Genomic DNA, 14,488 nt, shown 5'->3' with positions numbered 1-14,488 from the left:
AGGAGAGAGAATCTGCAACAAGCTGTATGCGCAGCGCAGAGCCTGACGCTAGGCTCCATCTCGCCACCGTGAGATCATGACCGCAACTGACATCAGGAGGCGGTCGCTTAACCCACTAAGCCACCCAGGTACCCCAGGCTTTGGGTTTCTTATTGCTGGTCAGAAAATTTTATAACTGTGATTCACGCAGGGCGGGAGAACTAGCAGGATGCTCAGCTTTGGGTCGAAGGGCAGAGAGTCCAGCTGGAGGAAACAAGTGTTCATGTTGCAGTTAGTCGGGGCTCAGTCTCATTCGACAATTGAACAAATGTTCACCGAGTGCTAACTCTGCGCCAGGAGCTGTGCTAAGTAAGGGCTTTGCGCACATAATCGCCTTTCAAATGTGGAGGAAGGAATGTGTGGGAAATTGGTACAATGGAAAACTATGTTGCAGTGTAAATGCACCAGAGCTGCCAGTTACAAGGGTCAATGGCTGAATCTAAGGACATAATATTCAGTGAAAGAAGGGATGTAACACTTTTATAAAGTCCAAACCAAGCAAAACGGATGTTAAGAGATACATATATATATATATATATATATATATATGATAAAACACTCTACAGAAAAATAAAGGAATGGCGGGGGGAGGGAGGGAGACAGGAATCACCACACTTGTGACCTTTAGAGAGTGGAGAGGATACAACACTGGAAGGGAAGGGTTACTTAGGCCCTTCAATAATTTCTCAAGTTGGGGTGGTTCACCTGTGTTTCATTATTACACTTACCGAAGACATTCGTTACATATATTTTATACTGGCCTTCTAAAACATTTTCTAGGTAAGCAGTGTGTTTGTAGTTTGTTTGTAAGTAGTGTGTTTGTATGAGAGACAGCACAAGCAGGGGTGGGGCGGAGAGAAGGGGGACACAGAATCCAAGGAAGGCTCCAGGCTCCGAGCCGTCAGCACAGAGCCCACCGCCAGCTAAAACTCAGGCACTGCGAGATCACGAACCGCCGCCCAGTCCCACCGGTGCGCGGCCTAGCCGGGGCGGGAGTCGGGACCGCGGCGGCGCCGGGAGCGGGACTCGGTGCGCTCGGCGAAGCGGCCAGGGCTGGGGGGCGGGGGCCAGGCGGCGCGCGGCGCCCGAGCCTGGCGCTCCTCTGCCAGCCCGGCCCCGCGCGGTCCCCGGCGGGCGACGCCAATGGAAGTGACGCGGCGAGGGCGGGGCTCCGGCCCGGCCCTGGAGCAGCAGCCGCCGCCGCAGACGCCGCCGCCGCAGACGCCGCCGCCGCAGACGCCGCCGCCGCAGACGCCGCTCAGCCGCCGTAGCAGCCGCAACCGCCGACGCCGCTCAGTCCCCGCAGCAGCCGCAGTAGCAGCCGCAGCCAGCGCAGCCGCCGCCGCCGCCGCCGCCACAGACGCCGCTCAGCCGCCGCAGCAGCCGCAGCCGCCGCCGCCGCTCAGTCCCCGCAGCAGCCGCAGTAGCAGCCGCAGCCGGCGCAGCAGCATCAGCCGCCGCACCCGCCGCAGTAGCAGTCGCCGCCGCCGCCGCCGCCGCAGTACAGCCGCACCGCAGCCGCAGTCGCAGCCGGCGCAGCCGCCGCCTCCGCTCAGCCGCCGCCTCCGCTCAGCCGCCGCCTCCGCTCAGCCGCCACCGCAGCCGCAGTAGCAGTCGCAGCCGCCGCAGCAGCCGCAGTAGCAACCACAGCCTGCGCAGCCAGAGCCGCCGCCGCAGCCGCAGGAGGCGCAGCAGCAGCCGCCGCCGCGGCCTCGGCCTGGAAGCGATGTAGCCGCGCCAGGCCCGAGCCCCGCGGGCCGCAGCTGCCGCTGCTCTTGAACCGCACGAAGCAGCTCGCCAACCAGACCGTGGGCAGGTGAGTGAGCCGTACCGGGCCGGCCGGGAGCGCGCGTGTCGGGGACCGGGGGTCGGGGTCGTGGCCCGGGCCGGGGCGGGCCCGCTGCCCCGCGGGGCCCCGCGCTCCGGCCCGGCCGCCCGCCCGCTCCGCGCCGGGTCCTCTGCGGGCCAGGGACGAGGGCTGTGCGACGCAGCGGCCAGGCGGCCAGCTCGGGGCCGCCGCCCGAGTCCCCGGGCACAGCGGGGCGGGCCGGCCTCCCGGGACGCCCCCCGCGCGGGTCCCCGCCGCCCATTGTCCCGGCCCCGCTGAGCGTCGTCCTCTGGGGTCTGGACCCAAGCTTTCCCCGGGCCTCCCCCCCTCTCCCGGGGCTTGGCCTTGGGCAGAAACTCGGCTAACTGGTGTGCCCGAGGCCGGGCGGGCGCGGTGCTCTGGGGGGCGGCATTCTCAGCCTTTCCGGGTCGCCCGGCCGCTGCCGACCGACCGTCCACCTCCAAGTGCCTGATGGCAGTAAATAAGGAAGGGGCGATCAGAGCCCATCGGAGCCGCTTCGGGAGACTCAGGACTCCCTTGGAGGGACTTTGGAGGGTGTGCCGTCTCCCAACCGTGGCCCCTATGGACCCGACTGCTCAAGTTCTTGACCTGTAGACATTTGGAAGCGGGAGGAAAGAATTGTGGAAAGGCCTTGGGCAAATGGAAAAACAAAAAGAGGGGGGGCTTTCCAAACAGCTTTTCTCACTTTGGATTGGGGAGCAAATTCTTCTCCAGGTTTCTCTGGTATGGCTTTAATGCTTGACAGAAACGGTGGATGATGAAATGACAGAAGAGACCAGAGTTTGTAGTGGTTTTGAGAGCCTCTGGAGGTTGATTATGGTGTGCTGTGTCATCTGGGGTAAATCTTTCAAGGTCTTTCAGGGCAGTGAGCTGTCCTGTCCCCGCTGACTGTTTCTTCCGAGAAGGGGTATGAAAGTGTGACTGTTTCATCGCTTTTTCTTCTTTGTTTTCCACAGTTGAGTAAAAGGGGGCGTTTGGTTTGGCCAGAGCACGTGGGGACACTTCTTTTCTGTGTGTGTCTGAAAATACTTTTACTTACCCTGGAGCTTTCTATATTTGCTTTTTACAGTTTTGTTCCCCCCGCCCCCAACTTTTTGCTTAGTTTTGTTCAATTTCGTTGCTACCCCCAGCCTGTTATCTCCGTGTGCACTTATCCTGTTTCCAGAGTGGATCCCTGTCCCTACAGCCTAGCGGTGCCTACTTTTCTGTCATTTGTAGGAAAATGATAGAAATAACGAGTGCCAAGGGGAAGGCAGACGGAATAGTCGTGGGGTCCAAAGCTTCAAGCAGGCATCTGTGAATGAGTTACAAAATAGCTCCTTAGAAGTTTTGTGTCTCCACCCCCCCCCACCCCCTTGGCATTCCCAGTAACATGCATTGGTGAAACCAGTATTTAGTGACTATCAAGACACATCTGTCACATTGTCGTTCTGGTGCAAGATAACCGGGGTGTTCTTACCAGCAGGAGGCAGGAAGTGTGGTCTTTTCTAGTCCTGCTAAAAGGAAAGAAAGAGCTTTTTGGAAATCCCTGACGCAGAGAATCCGGTAGCTGTGGATGGCAGTTGGCGTGGAGGGTGTGGAGGAAGGGGTGCACCAAGGTGAGGAACTTGCGCATTTGGTTGTGAGGTCGATGAGTCCAGGAGGACAGGCATCTGGGGACCTAACAGAGTTGACTACGCGGGTGAGGCTCTGGAAGGGAGTGTCTCTTTGGATGTCAGCTTCTGCCAAGATGGAAGCTCTCCCTGGAGGCCTGAATGTTCTCCTGGATAGTAGCCTTTAGGTAAGTCAGGGTTGCAAACTCCAAGCCTCAGGGGGCCGGGCTAATAAGAAGAAAACAAGAGCGACTTCGACCGGGTGAGGGCCGTGGGGGACCCGACGGCGCCTGTCTTACCAAAGGGCCGCGTGAGACTATGGGCCCGCTGTCGGGCCCGACCTTTGGAGTTGTTGAGAAAGGCCTAAATCCTTCTGGATTTTCATGAAGATGAGGTGGCATTTAATGCCAATTGAAAACGACCACCAGGGCCCTGAGTGGGACTAAACAAAACACATCTGTGGCCAGATTCGGTCTGTGGGTCACCAGTGGGCAGTTGCTTGTGTAAAAGGTTGGGGAGGTGAAGATTCCTGTGATGATTTTTCTCTTTTTCCTCCTGCGCCCCACCCTCCCATTACTACCTTCTCAGTTCTCGGATGTGTCGACGAGCTCGTCCTTTCCTTTACAGAAACGTTTCAGAGATCCGAGAGTAGCCATCATCACTACTTCTCTCCTGGTTTGATTTACCAAGCGCTGTACCGAACCACCTGGCCTGGTCTCACCTACTGGTGCTTGTTATCATTTCTGGCTTAGAGAGAGGAAAAATGACCTGCCGTTGTCTGCCCAGCCAGCGAGTGGCCGAGGCAGGACTTGGGGCCCGGGGTGTGACGCTGGACCCCGTGTGTTTCCGACTGTAGACACTGGGCCGGCTGCCCGCCAGGGAAGGGTTCCTTTGGATGAAATGTCTTTGGTGCTTGCTGACTTGCTGGGCTAGATGCTTTTGAGTCAAGTCTCTCGCTGCCTTCTCCACGGCAAGTCCCAGAGGTGATGTTATTTATTCCTGGTTTAATGATGAGGAAGTGAGGACCCAAAGAGGTCATCGGGCTAGTTAATAAGAGCGCTGCCGTTCATCAGAAACCAGGGTTCTGCCTGCAAAGCAGGGAGAAGTCCTTACTTCACCCAGGCAACTCTTTCTTTAAGAAACCCCGTGTTAGAATTCTGTGTGACGACGCTTCCACAGAATCCTGGAAGCTGAGAGTTGGATGTTGCTCTAGTCCAGGGGCTCCCGCCAGGGATGGCCCCCTGGGGGACATTTGGCAATGGCCGGAGACGTTTTTGTTTTTGTCCTGACTTGGCTCAGGCGTGGGGTGCTCCTGGCATCTGGCGACACAGGCCGGGGCTGCTGCTGACCAGCCTACACCGCCCAGGACAGCCTCGCCGCACAGAATTATCTGGTCCCAAATGTCAAGAGTGGTGAGGTTGGGAAAGCCTGGTCGACTCCTTTGAGATTCTGGGTATGTGAATCGTGAAAACTCAAGATGGGTGATGTTTGCCTGCAGGGTGAAGATGTGTTCTGTTTGGTCTGTTTCTTACGTGTGGAAGTCTTGATGACAATCATTGGGCCATACTGAACACTTGGGAGTTCTCACATGGAAACCTGGACTTCCAGGTTCTTCTCAAATCTTGCAAGACCTCGCAAAGCCTGGCATCGCGGCATCGCGCCCTTGTGCGAGTACACGTCGTCGTAGCTGCAGCTGCGTAGGTGCTGTCCCGTCTGGGTGGGGCATCGACCGTCCAGTGTGCCTGGGTCCCTACCTGGCTTTTCCTGCTGTGGTTCGTTCCTTGCGGACCCCTCCCTGCTCACGGGTCTCTAACGACCTTCTCCAGGAGCAGCAGAGTCTCTACCTTGCGAGGTAGCCCGTTCAGTTAGGGGCAACGTGAATCCAAGGCATCTCTGCCCGTGAGTCCCAGGGGAGTCCTCTGGTGCCAAGACGCATCTGTCTCCCTTCCGCGAGACGGCCCTTTCTGTGTTCGGCGTTGCAAACCGTGTCCTCGCTCTATCAGCGGTAACATTCTCCCCCCCCCCCCACCTATTCCACGCCCTGACTTCCTCTGCCTTTTCCAGAGGAGGTGGCTGTGCTTGGTTCGCTTCAGTCTGAGTGGATCCCGTCCAGCCTCTGCATAGAGCAGAGGAGGAGAGGAATGTGTTCTCCCCACGACCTCTGAATCCGAGCATCCGTGGCGTGGTCATCCACTGTATTACCTACTGTGAAATCAAACAGGGTTGTTTATAGGTGAGTGAAGAAAGCCCACGGTTCACTGAACCAAGATGAACCCTAAACAGATGTGCTCACGTGTGGCCTTATGGCGTTGGTTTTACACGTGAAGGCAGCATGTTATTCCAAGAGGAAACAATGTCTGTGGTCGTGGTTCCCAGTGTGTCGGCGGCAGCCCCCTGCCCCTGAGATTGGACATGGGTATATGGTGTAGGGTCCCAGAGTCAGTATGCACACCAGGCAGTCTTGTCGGACTGGAGATGTTTGGCCTTTATGATTCTGTTTCTGTTCCTCAAATGTAGGCAGATGCCATCGTAATCAATCCAAGTATAGATCCACGTACAAATATTATTACACTCCTACCTGCCGTGTGTGTCTATTGTCTTAAATGTGGATGTCAAAAGTAAAGCAGGCCCCCGGTCCTTTTTCCAAAACCCTAGGGGCCAGATGAGTTTTGGAATTCAGACGTTTCCAGGTTTTATTTCTTTTTTATTAATTTCTTTTTTTTTTTTACGTTTATTGATTTTTGAGACAGAGAGAGACTGAGCATGGACGGGGAGGGTCAGAGAGAGGGAGACACAGAACCCGAAACGGGCTCCAGGCTCTGAGCCGTCAGCACAGGGCCCGTCGCCGGGCTCGAACTCGCGGGACCGCGAGATCGTGACCCGAGCCGAAGTGGGACGCCCAACCGACTGAGCCAGCCAGGTGCCCCATAAGTAGCCACTGTTTTCCGTTATAGTTCTATCCGTATAAACCCTGCTACCCTTAAAACACCTGGGATCCCAACAGATTTAAAGACGGTAAATCGTTTGCTGTTTCTTCTAGATTTGGCTAATAGGTTCTGTTCAGCGCCGATTTCAATGTCCTCTCGGCCAGCTTTCCCTTGACCTTGAAGGGGACATGTTTTACCTTGTTATGCACAGGGCACCCAAACCCTTCTGCTATCACATGTCATCTTTGCAGGCGGGACCTTAACTTACCGGGAGCACAGGTATGACCTCGCATGTCTGACATCCTACCGTGAGGACATTTGTTGGACACGTTTGTTGAGGACGTACAAGTCTCAAATCTTTCCGTATTTTGGGGGTTCTGGAGGCAACATATTCCTTGTTGATAAATTTTACTTCAGCCCATTTATGCTGTTACTTGTAAACCAGACCACACTGAGCGGGCCTCCACCCAAACAAAGCGGTTGGAGAATACTCTCCTCCCATAGAGACAAATGTACGTGTATGTCTTCCTTTGGCCACAGCCTCCAAGCCCACCAATGTCCACCCTGGTCAGAAGTAACCACTGTTTTGGGGTGCCTTGGTGGCTCGGTCAGTGTAAGCATCTGACTTTGGCTCAGGTTGTGGTCTCGTGCCTTGTGATCTTGTGGCTCGTGACCTCTCAGCTCTTGAGTCCAAGCCCCGCCTCTGTCAGCGCAGAACCTGCTTCAGGTCCTCTTTCTCCCTCTCTGTCTCTCTCTCTCTCTCTGCCCCTCCCCCATTTTCACTCTCAAACAAGAAAAATAAACATAAAAAAATTATTGCAGACAAAAGAAGTAGCCACTGTTTTTTTTTTTTTTCAGTGTTGAATTGATTGTATTCTTGCTTATAAACTTTCTATAGACAATGTAGCGTTCTTTTGTACCCCTGGACAAACCACTCTCACTGCTCCATTGTTGGTCCGCCACTAGAGAGAATAATTGGTAAGTACTTCACATAGAATGTGGCATGGTGTTTAATTTTGAAAACACTTAGATAACACTGATGTTAAAGTTTTTTTTCAATATATGAAATTTATTTTCAAATTGGTTTCCCGACAACACCCAGTGCTCATCCCAAAAGGTGCCCTCCTCAATACCCATCACCCACCCTCCCCTCCCTCCCATCCCCCATCAACCCTCAGTTTGTTCTCAGTTTTTAAGAGTCTTTTATGCTTTGGCTCTCTCCCACTCTAACCTCTTTTTTTTTTCCTTCCCCTCCCCCATGGGTATCTGTTAAGTTTCTCAGGATCCACATAAGAGTGAAACCATATGGTATCTGTCTTTCTCTGTATGGCTTATTTCACTTAGCATCACACTCTCCAGTTCCATCCACGTTGCTACAAAGGGCCATAGTTCGTTCTTTCTCATTGCCACGTAGTACTCCATTGTGTACATAAACCACAATTTCTTTATCCATTCATCAGTTGATGGACATTTAGGCTCTTTCCATCATTTGGCTATTGTTGAGAGTGCTGCTATAAACATTGGGGTACAAGTGCCCCTATGCATCAGTACTCCTGTTTCCCTTGGGTCAATTCCTAGCAGTGCTATTGCTGGGTCATACGGTAGGTCTATTTTTCATTTTCTGAGGAACCTCCACACCGCTTTCCAGAGTGGCTGCACCGATTTGCATTCCCACCGACAGTGCAAGAGGGTTCCCGTTTCTCCACGTCCTCTCCAGCATCTATAGTCTCCTGATTTGTTCGTTTTGGCCACTCTGACTGGCGTGAGGTGATATCTGAGTGTGGTTCTGATTTGTATTTCCCTGATGAGGAGCGACGTTGAGCATCTTTTCATGTGCCTGTTGGCCGTCCGCATATCTTCTTTAGAGAAGTGTCTATCCATGTTTTCTGCTCATTTCTTCACTGGGTTATTTGTTTTTCGGGTGTGGAGTTCGATGAGCTCTTCATAGATTTTGGATGCTAGCTAGCCCTTTGTCCGATGTGTCATTTGCAAATATCTTCTCCCATTCCGTTGGTTGCCTTTTAGTTTTGTTGGTTGTTTCCTTTGCTGTGCAGAAGCTTTTTATCTTCATAAGGTCCCAGTAATTCATTTTTGCTTTTAATTCCCTTGCCTTTGGGGATGTGTCGAGTAAGAGATTGCTACGGCTGAGGTCAGAGAGATCTTTTCCTGCTTCCTCCTCTAGGGTTTTGATGGTTTCCTGTCTCACATTCAGGTCCTTTATGCATTTTGAGTTTATTTTTGGGAATGGTGTGAGAAAGGGGTCTAGTTTCAGCCTTCTGCATGTTGCTGTCCAGTTCTCCCAGCACCGTTTGTTAACGAGACTGTCTTTTTTCCATTGGATGTTCTTTCTGCTTTGTCAAAGATTAGTTGGCCATACGTTTGTGGGTCTAGTTCTGGGGTTTCTATTCTATTCCATTGGTCTATGTGTCTGTTTTTGTGCCAATACCATGCTGTCTTAATGATGGCAGCTCTGTAGTAGAGGCTAAAGTCTGGGATTGTGATGCCTCCTGCTTTGGCCTTCTTCAAAATGACTTTGGCTATTCGGGGCCTTTTGTGGTTCCATATGAAGTTTAGAATTGCTTGTTCTAGTTTCGAGAAGAATGCTGGTGCGATTTTGATTGGGATTGCATTGAATGTGTAGATAGCTTTGGCTAGTATTGACATTTTGACAATATTTATTCTTCCAATCCATGAGCAGGGAATGTCTTTCCATTTCTTTATATCTTCTTCAATTACCTTCATAAGCTTTCTATAGTTTTCAGCATACAGATCTTTTACATCTTTGGTTAGCTTTATCCCTAGGTATTTTATGCTTCTTGGTGCAATTGTGAATGGGATCAGTTTCTTTATTTGTCTTTCTGTTGCTTCATTGTTAGTGTATAAGAATGCAACTGATTTCTGTACATTGATTTTGTATCCCGCAACTCTGCTGAATTCATGTATCAGTTGTAGCAGACTTTTGGTGGAGCCTATCGGATTTTCCGCGTATAATATCATGTCATCTGCAAAAAGCGAAAGCTTGACTTCATCTTTGCCAGTTTTGATGCCTTTGATTTCCTTTTGTTGTCTGATTGCTGATGCTAGCACTTCCAACACTGTGTTAAACAACAGCGGTGAGAGTGGGCATCCCTGTCGTGTTCCTGATCTCAGGGAAAAAGCTCTCAGTTTTTCCCCATTGAGGATGATGTTAGCTGTGGGCTTTTCATAAATGGCTTTTATGATGTTTAAGTATGTTCCTTCTATCCCGACTTTCTTAAGGGTTTTTATTAAGAAAGGGTGCTGGATTTGGTCAAAGGCCTTTTCTGCATCGATTGACAGGATCATATGGTTCTTATCTTTTCTTTTATTAATGTGATGTATCACGTTGATTGATTTGCGAATGTTGAACCAGCCCTGCATCCCAGGAAGGAATCCCACTTGATCTTGGTGAATCGTTCTTTTTCTATGCCGTTGAATTCGATTTGCTAGTATCTTATTGAGAATTTTTGCATCCATATTCATCAGGGATATTGGCCTGTAGTTCTCTTTTCTTACCGGGTCTCTGTCTGGTTTAGGAATCAAAGGAATACTGGCTTCATAGAATGAGTCTGGAAGTTTTCCTTCCCTTTCTACTTCTTGGAATAGCTTGAGAAGGATAGGTATTATCTCTGCTTTCAACGTCTGGTAGAACTCCCCTGGGAAGCCATCTGGTCCTGGACTCTTATTTGTTGGGAGATTTTTGATAACCGATTCAGTTTCTTCACTGGTTATGGGGTCTGTTCAAGCTTTCTATTTCCTCCTGATTGAGTTTTGGAAGAGTGTGGGTGCTTAGGAATTTGTCCATTTCTTGCAGGTGGTCCAGTTTGTTGGCATATAATTTTGCCTAGTATTCCCTGATAATTGTTTGTATCTCTGAGGGATTGGTTGTAATAATTCCATTTTCATTCATGATTTTATCTATTTGGGTCATCTCCCTTTTCTTTTTGAGAAGCCTGGCTAGAGGTTTGTCAACTTTGTTAATGTTTTTCAAAAAACCAACTCTTGGTTTCGTTGATCTGCTCTACTGTTTTTTTAGATTCTATATTGTTTATTTCTGCTCTGCTCTTTATTATTTCTCTTCTTCTGCTGGGTTGAGGCCGCCTTTGGTGTTCTGCTTCTATTTCCTTTAGGTGTGCTGTTGGATTTTGTATTTGGGATTTTTCTTGTTTCTTGAGATAGGCCTGGATTGCAATGTGTTTTCCTCTCAGGGCTGCCTTCGCTGCATCCCAAAGCGTTTGGATTGTTGTATTTTCATTTTCGTTTGTTTACATATACTTTTTAATTTCTTTTCTAATTGCCTGGTTGACCCACTCATTCTTTAGTAGGGTGTTGTTTAACCTCCATGCTTTTGGAGGTTTTCCAGACTTTTTCCTGTGGTTGATTTCAAGCTTCATCGCATTGTGGTCTGAAAGTATGCATGGTATAATTTCAATTCTTGTATACTTATGAAGGGCTGTTTTGTGACCCAGTATATGATCTATCGTGGAGAATGTTCCATGTGCACTCGAGAAGAAAGTATATTCTGTTGCTTTGGGATGCAGAGTTCTAAATATATCTGTCCAGTCCATCTGATCCAATGTGTCATTCAGGGCCCTTGTTTCTTTATTGACCACGTGTCCCGATGATCTATCCATTTCTGTAAGTGGAGTGTTAAAGTCCCCTGCAGTTACCACATTCTTATCGATAAGGTTGCTTATGTTTATGAGTAATTGCTTTATATGTCTGGGGGCTCCGGTATTCGGCGCGTAGACGTTTATAATTGTTAGCTCTTCCTGGTGGATAGACCCTGTAATCATTATGTAATGCCCTTCTTCATCTCTTGTTACAGCCTTTAATTTAAAGTCGAGTTTGTCTGCTATAAGTATGGCTACTCCAGCTTTCTTTTGGCTTCCAGTAGCATGATAAATCGTTCTCCATCCCCTCACTCTCAATCTAAAGGTGTCCTCAGATCTAAAATGAGTCTCTTGTAGACAGCAAATAGATGGGTCTTGTTTTTTTATCCATTCGGATACCCTGTGTCTTTTGGTTGGCGAATTTAATCCATTTACAGTCAGTGTGATTATAGAAAGATACGGGTTTAGAGTCATTGGGATGTCTGTATGTTTTATGCTTGTAGTGCTGTCTCTGCTACTTTGTCTCACAGGATCCCCCTTAGGATCTCTTGTAGGGCTGGTTTAGTGGTGACAAATTCCTTCAGTTTTTGTTTGTTTGGGAAGACCTTTATCTCTCCTTCTATTCTAAATGACAGACTTGCTGGATAAAGGATTCTCGGCTGCGTATTTTTTTCTGTTCAGCACATTAAAGATCTCGTGCCAATCCTTTCTGGCCTGCCAAGTTTCAAAAGAGAGATCAGTCACGAGTCTTCTAGTTCTCCCTTTCTATGTGAGGGCACGTTTACCCCTTGCTGCTTTCAGACTTTTCTCCTTATCCTTGTATTTTGCCAGTTTCACTATGATACGTCGTGCAGAAGATCGATTCAAGTTACGTCTGAAGGGAGTTCTCTGCGCCTCTTGGATTTCAGTGCCTTTTTCCTTCCCCAGTTCAGGGAAGTTCTCAGCTATTATTTCTTCAAGTATCCCTTCGGCACCTTTCCCTCTCTCTTCCTCCTCTGGGATACCAATTATGCGTGTATTATTTCTTTTTAGTGTATCACTTAGTTCTCTAATTTTCCCCTCCTACTCCTGGATTTTTTTGTCTCTCTTTTTCTCAGCTTCCTCTTTTTCCATAACGTTATCTTCTATTCTAGTTCACCTATTCTCTCCTCTGCCTCTTCAATCCGAGCCGTCGTCGTTTCCATTTCGTTTTGCATTTCGTTTAAAGCGTTTCTCAGCTCCTCCTGACTGTTCCTTAGTCCCTTGATCTCTGTAGTAAGAGATTCTCTGCTGTCCTCTATACTGTTTTCAAGCCCAGCGATTAATTTTATGACTATTATTCTAAATTCCCTTTCTGTTATATTACTTAAATCCTTTTGATGAGTTCATTAGCTGTTATTATTTCCTGGAGATTCTTCTAAGGGGAATTCTTCTGTTGGGTCATTTTGGATAGTCCCTGGAGTGGTGCGGACCTGCAGGGCACTTCCCCTGTGCTGTGGTGTATAACTGGAGTTGGTGGGTGGAGCCGCAGTCAGACCCGATGTCTGCCCCCAGCCCACCGCTGGGGCTGCAGTCGGACTGGTGTGTGCCTTCTCTTCCCCTCTCCTAGGGGCGGGATTCACTGTGGGGTGGCGTGGCCAATCTGGGCTACTTGCACACTGCCAGGCTTGTGGTGCTGGGGATCTGGCCTATGAGCTGGGGTGGGTGGGCAAGGTGCACGGGGGCAGGAGGGGCAGGCTTAGCTCGCTTCTCCTTAGGTGATCCACTTCAGGAGGGGCCCTGTGGCAGCGGGAGGGAGTCAGACCCGCTGCTGCCGGAGGGGTGGCTCCGCAGAAGCACAGCGTTGGGTGATTGCGAGGAGCAGGCAAGTTCCCTGGCAGGACCTGGTTCCCTTTGGGATTTTGGCTGGGGGATGGGCCACTGTGTTTTTAACTTAAAAACAATTTTCTTTTAACGTGTATTCATTTTTGAGAGACAGAGACAGCACATGGGCGGGGAAGGGGCGGAGAGAGAGAGGGAGACACGGGACTGAAGCTGGCTCCAGGCTTCCAGCTGTCTGCGCGGAGCCGGACGCGGGGCTCAAACTCACAAACTGCCAGATCATGACCTGAGCCCAAGTTGGACGCTCAACCGACGGAGCCACCCAGGCGCCCCTAATTTTTTTTTTACGTTTGTTCATTTTTGAAAGTGAGAGAGAGAGCACAGGTAGGGGTGGGGCGGAGAGAGAGGGGGACACAGAATCCGAAGCAGGCTCCAGACTCCGAGCCGTCAGCACAGAGCCCAGCGCGGAGCTAAAACTCAGGAACCGCGAGATCACGAACCGCCGCCCCCTCCCACCGGTGCCCGGCCTAGCCGGGGCCGGGACGCGGGGCTCCGCGCGCTCCAGGGAGCGGCCTGGGTTGGGGGGGGTGGGCGGAGGGGGCTCGGGCGGCGGGGGCCAGGCCGCGCGCCGCGCCCAAGCCTGGCGATCGTCTGCCAGCCTGGCCCCACGCGCCCCCCGGCGGGCGGCGCCACTGGAAGTGACGCGGCGAGGGCGGGGCTCCGACCTGGGAGCAGCAGCTGCCGCCACCGCCGCCGCGGTCGCCGCTGCTGCCGCAGCCGTCGCTCAGCCGCCGCAGTAGCGGCCGCAGCCGGCGCAGCCGCCGTGGCAGCAGCCGCCATAGCAGCAGCCGCCGCTGCCGCCGCAGCAGGCGCAGCCGCGCAGCCGCCGCCGCAGCAGCCGCCACCGCCGCAGCAGCAGGCGCAGCCGCCACAGGAGCAGCCGCAGCAGCCTCCGCCGCTGACGCCGCAGCCGCTGCCACCTCGGCTGGAAGCGATGTAGCCGCGCCAGGCGCGAGCCCCGCGGGCCGCCGCTGCCGTTGCCCTTCAAGCACATGAAGCAGCTCTCCAAGCAGACCGTGGGCAGGTGAGTGAGCCGTGCGGGGCCGGACGGGAGCGCGCGGGCCGGGGATCAGGGGTCGGGGTCGTCGCCCGGGCCGGGGCGGGTCCGCTGCCCCGCGGGCCCCGTGCTCGTGCCCGGCCGCCCGCTCCACGCCGTGTCCGCCTCGGGCCAGGGACGAGGGCTGTGCCACGCCGCGGCCAGGCGGCCAGCTCAGGGCTGCCGCCCGAGCACCCGGGAACGGGGCGGGCCGGCCTCCAGGGATGCCCCCCGCGCGGGTCCCCGCCGCCTTTTGTCCCGGCCCCGCTGAGCGTCGTCCTCTGGGGTCTGGACCCAAGCTTTCCCCGGGCCTCCCCCCCCTCCCGGGGCTTGGCCTTGGGCGGAAACTCGGCTAACTGGTGTGCCCGAGGCCGGGCGGGCGCGGTGCTCTGGGGGGCGGCATTCTCAGCCTTTCCGGGTCGCCCGGCCGCTGCCGACCGACCGTCCACCTCCAAGTGCCTGATGGCAGTAAATAAGGAAGGGGCGATCAGAGCCCATCGGAGCCGCTTCGGGAGACTCAGGACTCCCTTGGAGGGACTTTGGAGGGTGTGCCC

General features: G+C 52.4%; 1 long non-coding RNA gene across 1 annotated transcript in view; it reads left to right on the top strand.

Annotated features, from left to right (window-relative positions):
- The first annotated feature begins 1,636 nt into the window (after positions 1-1,636).
- LOC147570837 (uncharacterized) overlaps positions 1,637-14,488 on the top strand; it is a 121,617-nt gene continuing 108,765 nt past the window's right edge. Inside the window, exon 1 of the long non-coding RNA XR_015247981.1 lies at positions 1,637-1,855. This is a non-coding gene — a long non-coding RNA (uncharacterized LOC147570837). The remainder of the gene's footprint in view (positions 1,856-14,488) is intronic.

Source organism: Puma concolor, unplaced genomic scaffold, assembly GCF_028749965.1.
Source record: "Puma concolor isolate L17-30 unplaced genomic scaffold, mPumCon1.1.hap2 unalloc_scaffold_80, whole genome shotgun sequence".
NCBI lineage: Eukaryota > Metazoa > Chordata > Mammalia > Carnivora > Felidae > Puma > Puma concolor.
Note: the sequence above shows the minus strand (reverse complement) of the source record. Positions and strands in the feature narration are given on the sequence as shown.